This window comes from Mustela lutreola, chromosome 3 (genome assembly GCF_030435805.1).
Source record: "Mustela lutreola isolate mMusLut2 chromosome 3, mMusLut2.pri, whole genome shotgun sequence".
NCBI lineage: Eukaryota > Metazoa > Chordata > Mammalia > Carnivora > Mustelidae > Mustela > Mustela lutreola.
The window spans coordinates 155808700-155818803 of NC_081292.1; positions in this window are offsets into that span (position 1 = coordinate 155808700).

Genomic DNA, 10104 nt, shown 5'->3' on the forward strand with positions numbered 1-10104 from the left:
GAATGTTAATTGATGAAAACATTTCTTTGGTAACAATCTAAGGGAAGCAATCTGTTCTTAGCTCTTCAAACCACAAAATAGATTTAGCCATTCATGAACAAAAGCCAATTATTTATTTTCAATACTACCTTTAACAAGTCTTTGTTTTTGATAATGGAGCTCTCTTTCTATTCTCTATAGAAGCAGGTTTTAAAAATATGACTGCTCTTTTAATAATAAAAAGGCAGCTAAATCTAAGAACAAGATTGTCATTTGGGTATAAAACATAGTTTCCACCTTAATTTTCAACTACATGAGCTTTTTAAATGGGGAAGGGCTTATCCATTTTGATTAAGGAGTCTATATACCTAATATTCTGTAGAGCTAGCATAACAAAAGTCATGTAAAAAAAAAGTACAAGAGATAATTTTGACTGGTGAGAAGCCAAAATTTTATAGTATTTCGAAAATTATAGTACTGTACATACTTGATGAGCATGGAAGATACTGAATCTGATTCAATCAATAAGCATTTTACTTTTCCTCATGGTTTTCTAGGGAAGAAGGAAAATGTTAGTACATATACTTATCAGGTCATAAATATTTTTGAATCTCAAAAAGAAATATATGAACAAAAGTAGAAATTAGAATTCCCAATCAAAGGATGTCACTTGGCAAAAAATATGCTTTTTAATAGAACATCTTCAGCACATTTTTATTTCAAATACTAAAATAAGAAAGAAAGTCACATATCATATGATCATTGCAAGAAACTGATATACAACTCAATAACAACAGCAACAACAATAACAAACAAATTAAAAATGAGCAGAGGAACTAAATAGACATTTTTCCAAGAAGATATACAAATGGCCAGCACATACATGAAAAGGTGCTCAATATCCCTAATCATCATTGAAATATAAATCAAAACCACAATGAGATATCACCTACATCTGTCAGAATGGTATCATCATAAAGACAAGAGATACGCATTGATGAGAATGTGGAGAAAAGAGAACCCTTGTGCATTGGGTGAGAATATAAATTGGTGTAACATGAAAAACAACATGGAGGTTCCTCAAAAAATTGAAAGTAGAATTACCATGCAATTCAGCAATTCCAATTTTGGTATCTATCTGAAGTGAAAAAATAATTATCTCGAAAAGATATTGCAAGCCTTTATTACAATAGGTCATTGCAGCATTATTTACAACAGTCAAGATATGGAAACAACCTAAGCATCCATCAAGGGCTGAATGGATAAAGATGTTGTAATACACACACACACACACATGCTGAACTATTATTTAGTCATAAAAAGGAAGGAAATCCTGCCACGTGGATGGACCTTGAGGGCATTAATGCTGAGTGAAATAAGACAGTAAAAGATAAATACTTTATGATTCTCATTTATATGTAGAATCTAAAAAGCCACAATCCACAGATGCATTGAACAGATTGGTGGTTGCCAGAAGCAAGGGTGAAATGGGTACATTTCAAAAGGTACAAACTCTCAGTTATAGATAAATAACTCCAGGATGTAAACAAAATTGTGACTAAAGTTTAAAATACTGCATTGTATATTTGAAGGTTGCTAAGAGATTAGATCTTGAAAGTTGTCATACAAACACACAAAATTTCTGTGTGAGGTAATATATGTTAACTAAACTAATAGTGATAGTCACTTCACAGTATATACATATATCAAATCATCATGTTATAAGCCTAAAACTAACACAATGTTGTATGTCAATTATATTTCAGTAAATGAAAAAAATGTTAAATGGTAAATTTTATATTTTATCACAATAAAAAATTTTTATTGTTATCACTCCTACTAGCAAAAAGAAGCTACAATTACATAAAAAAATAAGGAATTCAATAGATGTTCCAAGGTATATAAGGTAATTAAATTCTGTGATTATTTTGCAACCTTCTAATTAGATGTTTCTGATTTATTTTAAGTTCAGAAATGTTAAGGTTAATATAATTAGTTCTGATAATCTCTTCATTCTGCTTCTTATATATTGTGCATTTAGAGTTTTCACAGTTTAATTTGGCCAGTTGATGGCTCTAGAAAGCAAAATCCCATTTTTAATAGGACCCATGTAAGAGATGTTTAACATCTCCTTAGTTTGTCCAAACTTGGTGTTGTATGCTAATTCACCTCAGGATTATAATAGTACTTCAGATTTTGTTCCAAGTTTTCTTTCCATGAAATCTTTGGACAGTCTGCTTATATAACATATAGGAGGTGGTTCTCATTGTTGAGCATATTGCATTTACTTTTTACTAGACTACTGAACATCCGTCAGATAAAACCATTCAGATATGAGCAATGTGAAGTAGATTTGTAGTCATTTTTATTTGCACCATAATATCTAACATTTATGTAGCATTTACTGTATGCCTGACACAGTTCTAAGCACTTCATGTATATTATTTCATTTATCTCTATAAGAACTATATGAGGTAGGTATACTATTATTATCTTCACTTGATATTAAATTATGGCACAGACAAGTTACTTCGCTTGTCCAAAATCACTCAACTTCTAAATAGCATAAGCTGGGATAACATCTTTATTTTTTTTCCTGTTTCATATTTCTCCTCTCTATCAATATTGAACATTAGAATGGAGATGAGTCATTTCATTTTTAAATCAACTTTAATAAGATATAATTTACATAAAACAAAATATACTCATTTTAAGGGCATGGTTTGATGAGTATTGATAGACCATTCATCCACATAAGCACCAATAGAATCATTTCTATCACTTTAAAAATTTTCCTTACTGGCCCTTGCCAAGCAACAATTGGTCTGCCTTTTGTCATTATACATTAGATTTATTTCATTTAAATGGACTCATACAACATGTACTCTTTTGTTTCTGACTTCTTTCACTCAGCATAACGATTTGAGATGCAGCCATATTATATATATCATTAGTTCATTCCTTTTTATTGGTGAGTAGTACTGTATTGTATGTATATGCTACAATTTGTTTAGTCATCTACCTATTGATGGACTCTTGAATTGTTTCAGTGGTTATTATAAATAAGCTGCTGTGGACATTTGTGTACAAGTTTTTGTGGGCATATATTTATATTTCTCACGGAATTGCTTGGTCTTATGATAAGTTTATGATTAACCATTTAAGAAACTGCAAAAGTTTTCCAAAGTAGCTATGCCATTTTATACACCCATCAACAATGTATGAAGTTCCAGTTGCTTTATATTCTGGTCAATACTTAGTTGTCAATATTTTAAATTTTAGCTATTCTAATGTGTGTAATGGTATCTTATTGCGGTTTAAATTTGCATTTCCCTGATGTCTAAAGATATTGAATATCCTTTCTTGTGCTTATCGGACACGTGTAGATCTTCTCTTGGGAAGCATCTGTTCAAATAATTTACCTTTTTAAATTGCTTTCTCTTACAATTATAAGTTATAAGGTATTTATATATTCTGGATTCAGGTTGTCGGCTATATGTATCAAAGATACGTACACGTTTATCATACATCAGATATGTGTACCAGTTACATATATCTCCTAGTGTTTTCTTTGCAATTTAAGTTCCTGAACAGTGTCATTTGAAGAGCAAAAGTTGTAATTTTGATTAAGTCCACTGTTTCTATTTTTTAATTTATGGCTTGGGCATTACTGTCTTATCTGAGAATTCATTTTCTACTCCAAAGTGATGAAGATTTATGTCTGTTTTCTTCTAGAAGTCAAATTTATAGAGACAGGATATAGAATGGTGATTTCTTTTTTTTTTTTTTTTTTTAAAGATTTTATTTATTTATTTATTTGACAGAGAGAAATCACAAGTAGATGGAGAGGCAGGTAGAGAGAGAGAGAGGGAAGCAGGCTCCCTGCTGAGCAGAGAGCCCGATGCGGGCCTCGATCCCAGGACCCTGAGATCATGACCTGAGCCGAAGGCAGCGGCTTAACCCACTGAGCCACCCAGGCGCCCTAGAATGGTGATTTCTAGGGGCCAAAGAGGACAACAGTGGGGAGCCAGTGTTAAATGAATATGGAGTTACAGTTTGGGAAGGTGAGAAAATTATGGAGATGTATGGTGGTGATAGTTGCACAACAATGGGAATGTACTTAGTGCCACTGAACTATATACTCAAAAATAGTAAATTTTATGTTATTTTTATCTTACCACAATTTAAAAAATCAGCTGACCATATTTGTTGATTTTATTTCGAGACTTTCTTCTCTTTCATTGTTGTATGTTTATCCTTATGCCAAAACTATAATATCTTGTTATTTGTACTTTTTTTATAGTCTTAAGATGAGATAGTGTAAGTTCTCCAACTTTGTTGTTCCTTCCCAAAATTATTTTGGCTGTTCTAAGTCTTTTGCTTTTCTGGATAAATTTTTTTTTTTTTTTTTTTTTTTTTTTTTTTTAAGATTTTATTTATTTATTTATTTAACAGACAGAGATCACAAGTAGGCAGAGAGGCAGGCAGAGAGAGAGGAGGAAGCAGGCTCCCTGCTGAGCAGAGAGCCCGATGCGGGACTCGATCCCAGGTCCCTGGGATCATGACCTGAGCCGAAGGCAGCGGCTTAACCCACTGAGCCACCCAGGCGCCCCATTTTCTGGATAAATTTTAAAATCAGATTATCAAGTTCTATTTTTTAAAGAAGCCAACTGGGAAGTTTATTGGGATGGCGTTACTTTGTATATTACTATGGGTAGAACTGACGATAACATCAGTTTTTAGAAGTGAATATAGTATATCTTTCTTTTTTTTTAAAGATTTTATTTATTTATTTGACAGACAGAGGTCACAAGTAGGCAGAGAGGCAGGCAGAGAGAGAGGAGGAAACAGGGTCCCCATGGAGTAGAGAGCCCAACGTGGGGATAGATCCCTGAGATCATGACCCGAGCTGAAGGCAGAGGCTTTAACCCACTGAGCCACCCAGGAGCCCCTTTATCTTTCTTAATTTAGATTTTCTTTAATATCTCTTGGGACTATATTATAGTTTTTAAGGTCAAGGTCTTGAATGTATATTGCTATACATTCCTAAGTAGTTCATAGTTTTGACACTATTTTAAATTTCATTTTCCAACTGTTCATCACCAACATGTAGAAATACAATTGAATATTGTATATTATTCTTATATCTTATGACTTAGCTAAACTTGCATTAGTTTTAGTGGGTGTTTGTTTGTTTTGTTTTGTATATTACTTGATATTTTCTATAGGCACAGTATGCTGTCTTTGTTTTTTTCTTTTTATTAATATATATGTATTATTTGCCCCAGGCGTACAGGTCTGTGAATCACCAGGCTTACACATTTGACAGCACCCACCATAGCACATATCCTCCCCAATGTCCATAACCCAGCCACTCTATTCCTACTCCCCTCCCCTCCAGCAACCTTCAATTTGCTTCCTGATATTAAGAGTCTATTATTAAACCTTAAGTTTGTCTCCCTCCGTATCCCATCTTGTTTCATTCCCCCCTGCAACCCCCCATGACCCCCAACCCTGCCTCTCAAATTCTTATCAGATCAGTATGTCTTTGAATAGAGATGGTGTTAGTTCCTCTTTCCAAAGTCTTGGTATTTTGTGTCATTTTTATCAAGTTAAAGAACTTTCTTTGTATCAAAGTTTGTTGAAATCCAAGGGATGCACAAATGGGCTTCAAGGTTTTATTAACCCTCTGGAAAAGTTTCACATCTTATATGCTTATGAGTATCATTTCAGCTCCTCCAAGAAACAGACATCAAAAAAGATTTAGACAATTTATAGGAAAATGCCCAACTATGGAGGATAAAGGAGAGGGAGCAGGAATAGGTAACAATGAGAGCACAAGATAGGTCTGACATCTGTGAAGGGAAAATAGGAAGGAAGAATTGGGTAGAAAGTCTCAAATGCCAGTACCGTTCCAAGAAAGCGTCAGCCAGGCTGATGGGGAATCCCCATGGAAAAGCTGCTGAGTTAAGGTATCTTGTGTCCAGCAGAAAGGCACTGGCACTAGTGTTCTGCCATGCTCAGTTATTGGCTCTAAGCATCCCCAGGGGAAGTGTGGTTTTGCTCTGAACACTATCGTGAATCCAAGGGGCAACAGCTGGGGCTGTTGGCTCCTGGCAGCAGTTCTCTGGAAGAGATTAAGTGGTGAATTTCCAGCACCATCTCACCATGCTTATGTGTGTTCCTTTGGGGAAAGCATCAGTGGCTCTTGTCATATTTGCTAAGAGGGTGGGTTCCTCCAAAAGTTCAGAACCACTGACTGTTCTGACCCCCACCTGATTCAGTTGTGGCCCTCAAAGAATGCAAATTGGTGTGGCCACGTGGAGAACAGTATGGAGGTTTCCCCAAAAATTAAAAAAAGAAGTACTATATGATCAAGTAATTTTACTACTGGATATTTACCCAACGAATACGAAATCAAAGGAATATATGCATCCATATGCTTATTGCAACATTATTTACAATAGCCAAATTATGGAAGCAGCCTGTGTCTATTGATAGATGAAAGGATAAAGAAGATCAGGCATATATACAGCAGAATATTACTCAGCCATAAAAAAGGAATGGAATTTTGCCATTTGCAACAATGTGGATGGACCTAGAGAGTATAAAACTAAATGAAATAAGCCAATCATAGAAAGACAAATACCATATGATTTCACTCATGTGGAATTTAAATAGCAAAATAAATGAAAAAAGGGGGGAAAAGAGACAAACCAAAAAACCCAGACTCTTAACTATAGAGAACTGACGGTTACCAGAGGAGAGGTGGGTAGGGAGATGAGTGAAATAGGTGATGGGATTAAGAGTACACTTATCTTGATGAGAGCTGAATAATATATGGAATCATTGAAACATACTGTATACTTAAAACTATTATAACACTATGTATTAACTACATTGGAACTAAAAATTACAAAATAAGAAATGTGGCCCTCGGCAACCAAAGTATGGACTCAAATTTATTACTAAAAGTCAATAAGCAGGAGTCATCAAACCACTGAAAATTGGCTTTGTTCCCATTATTTCTTCATGAGTGACAGAGACATACTTTTCCTATATATGTTTACCAAAATCAAAGCAACTAGTGTCAGAATATGATGGCAGGGCTATAAGATATAGTGTGTATGATCCTATTTTTCCTTAGGGGAAGCCCTAAAGATTCAGAACATGGATGTTGGAGACAAAACTTCTCTGGGTGCATAATGTGGTTCTGTCCCTAATGAGATATGAGTAAATTACTTCTCTGTGCTTCATATTGCTCATTTCTAACATGGACATGCCTTCTTGGATTGTGGGGCGGATGCAGTGAGATCATCTCCTGAAAGTGCCTCATACAATGCCTGGTACACACTATTCCTATGGTGATAGGCCCATGGGGGTTGAGCACTGCAGTATGCCCGCTTGAGCAGATTCAGCAATCTCCAAAACGTGAACTTAGGGATGAATGAATACATGAAGCACTGATTCTTAAGCTGCAGAAGGATCCCTTGAAGAGTGAGCTCTTGTAAAACATTTGAAAATTATTCAGTTGAAAAGTACTATCTATGGTTTGTAGTATTTGAGGAGATGCTACATTCTGTTTGTGTACTTATTTGTATTTTTAATTTAGAAAGTGAATATGCATTGCATTTTTATAATTTTATGCCCAGTTCTTTAACACATCTGCATTTTAAACAAATTTAGAGCTATAAAGGTGATATTGCGTAGAAGTAACCTTATCATACTTGCACTATAGATCTTTACCTTTCTTGATGAATTGTTTTCTATTTAGGTGACACTGCCTTTCCTCCTTTAACAACTTCCTGAATTCTCTCAGCCTATTTTTTTCTGTAATTCTTTAATTACCTATCTCCTTGGTATAGCTGCTTTTTACTATTCCTGGCATAAGCATTTTTAGTAGAGTGGATATGAAAAAAGGTTAAATAGGTATTTGAAAGGTTAAGTAAGCATTCATAAATTATTTAGTCTGGTGGTTGGCAAACAAAAGCCCAAGTGCCAAATCTGGCCAGCAGTCTGTTTGTGTAAATAAAGTTTTATTGGAATGATGATTTTTAGATTACATATTGGCTGCTTTCCTGCCACACAATGGAACTGAATAGTTACAATAGATACTGTAGACCACAAAGCATAAAATATTTATTATCTGACCTCTCACAGAAAAAGTTTGCCAACCTCTGATTTAGTTCATCCAAAATTTTGAAAAGCAGAGTAAACATAAAAAATAAATCTAGAACAGGATATCTTCTTGAGGGTAGGGACTGTGCCTTATTCGTCATTTTATCCTTAGTAGCTAGTCTAGAGCCAGGTTTGTAGTAGATATTAAACAAATATTTGTGAACTTGAACTGATTGCATTAATTTAAAAAATTAAATACTTAAAAAGCAATTGTCTCCCAGTATGTTTTTTTATTAAAGCTGGCACTATAGAATAAACTAGCTGGGCTTGTGCAGTAGAGTGACCATTATAAATAATTTTCCTGGGGTGATTTGTAATGCATTAGAAAAACATTCCTTTTGTGAATAAACTATTAGTTTAATGAAATAATATGTTTGAGAGAGAATATTTGATCCCCTGCTGCTTCTTTCAACTTTTGCTTTTTGTACTAAGATTCCTTTCATAATTTCTTAATACTGTAGGCATGATAATTCATCAAATTCCTAGACTCACATGCATGAAGCTCTCTAAATATTTTCAGTAAATGTATTATAGTACCTCGTTTGGGAAAATTGGGTAGAAAAGCCTTTGTATCTGGTTACAGATGAATTACAAAATTAATACTTGTTATATTACTATAAAGGTAAAAATGTTCTAAGCTATTATAATTGATTAATCATTTGTATTCAAAATTTCATAAAGAAAGTAATATAACTTTAAATACATGATACTTTTTAAAAACTAGGGCACTGGCTTCTGTGATTTTATTTTCTCAGTCCATTTGGTTTTGTGTAATTAACAAGGACATTAATTAATAGGAGCTTTCAAAAATTTCCATAAAATTCTTGTTGATAAGAATCATCACTTCAAAAAAATTTCCAGGGGGAAGGGATGGATACACAGAGCAGAGAGGATTTTGCGGGGCAGTGAAACTATTCTGTCTTACATTTGTTCAAACCCATAGAATGTACAACACCAGGAGTGAACTTAGAACTATGGGCTTTGAATGCTAATGATATATCATATGAATGTAGGTTCATCAATTATAATAAATGCACCACTCTGGTTGGGATATTGATAATGGCTTGTTTGCATGTTTGGGGGACAGGGAGTGTATGGGAAATCTCTGTACCTTTCTTTTAATTTTGCTGTGAACCTAATACTATTCATGAAAAAATAAAATCTCAGAAAAAAAGGAATAAAAAATTCTTAGGCCTCTTTCCTCTAAATTCTGAATTAGTATGTGTAATATACTTCTTGTTTTCTAATTACAAGCAACCCAAGTGATTCACATAATCACAGAATTTTAGGAAATGCTACTTTAAAGAATTCCTTCACATTTTTCTTGAACATGGATGAAGTAATATGGGCTTGAAAAGCTTACCTGGACCTAAAATATACTCCCACCAATAATGAGACCATTTTAATATTAACACATAGAATTTAATATTTGCACTTAAAATAGGTTAAATACTAGTTAATTTCACCAATTACTTAGAGTGAAGTTCTTTTGATGTTTCAGTCACTGACACTCCTTCAATATTTTAAGCTTATTTGGGTCACAGATTCCCTCTGAGAAGTTGATGAAATCTGTGTAATCTCTCCCCAGGAAAATTAACACAAAAAAATTTTGCATCTAATTACAAGGTTTTTACTAACCCTGACATATAATAATGGACTCCATCCATGGGCCAATTTAAGGTCTGATTTTTATTGGACCCCCTTTATTTTAAATTTTACTCTACCTACAGAAGCCTTTAGCCTTAATTTTTTTTTCTATCAGATGTCATACAGCCAAACTTTCATAATTGTGTTGGCATCCTGATTGTATGGATCTCTCTTTCCAGTTAAATAGGACATAAACTGTCATTGTACTTCTTTTGCTTACCATGTCCTTTTAAAAAAAATTCATGTGTTTTTATACAGCTGTGGATTTGGAGAATGCTATTTATGTAAAGAACAAGAAGT